Here is an 867-nt window from a genome sequence, read left to right on the forward strand (position 1 = left end):
CTAACATTGAAGGAAATCCACTATACGAGATACCATAATTCACGGTTCCTCTTAAATGTTCCATCAGTTGGATTAATGCATACCAATGCTCATCATTGGGATTACGATTATATCTACTCAGTCTACACATAACATAATTTATATTGGGCCTAATAAAATTCATTAAATGCATTAGACTCCCAATAATCTGTTCATATTTAGACTGAGTTATTAGGTCACCATTATTTTTAATTTAGAATTGCGTCATAAAGAGTGGCTACAAGAGTTACCTCGCAACATTCAAATTTCTTAAGAAGTCTTTCCATATAATGTTCTTGTGACAATATTATACCATCTTCACTCCTTATAACTTTAATTCCCAATATCATATTCACTTCACCCAAATCTTTCATATCAAAGTTAGTAGACAAAAAAGATTTGGTACGTTCCACAATATTTAAACATGTACCAACTATAAGCATATCGTCAACATATAAGCAAATTATCACATAATCATTGTCTACCACTTTTGTATAGACATATTTATCCACCTCAACAGAAAAAAAGTCATCTTTTATTAAGACTTGATCAAATTTCTCATGCCACTATTTAGGAGCTTGTTTAAGGCCATAAAGAGATTTAATTAATTTATGAACTTTATTTTCTCATCTAGAAATAACACATCCTTCAGGTTGAACCAAATAAATTTCTTTTTCTAAATCGTCATTTAAGAAAGCTGTTTTTACATCCATTTAACAGATAAAAAGCTTATGAATTGAGGCCAAAGTCATTAATATTCGAATAGAATAAATTCTTGTTACTAGTACAAATGTATCAAAATAATCAATATTTTACTCTTGAAAAAACCCTTTAACTACTAACCAAGCT

This window comes from Capsicum annuum, chromosome 8 (genome assembly GCF_002878395.1).
Source record: "Capsicum annuum cultivar UCD-10X-F1 chromosome 8, UCD10Xv1.1, whole genome shotgun sequence".
Taxonomy (NCBI): domain Eukaryota; kingdom Viridiplantae; phylum Streptophyta; class Magnoliopsida; order Solanales; family Solanaceae; genus Capsicum; species Capsicum annuum.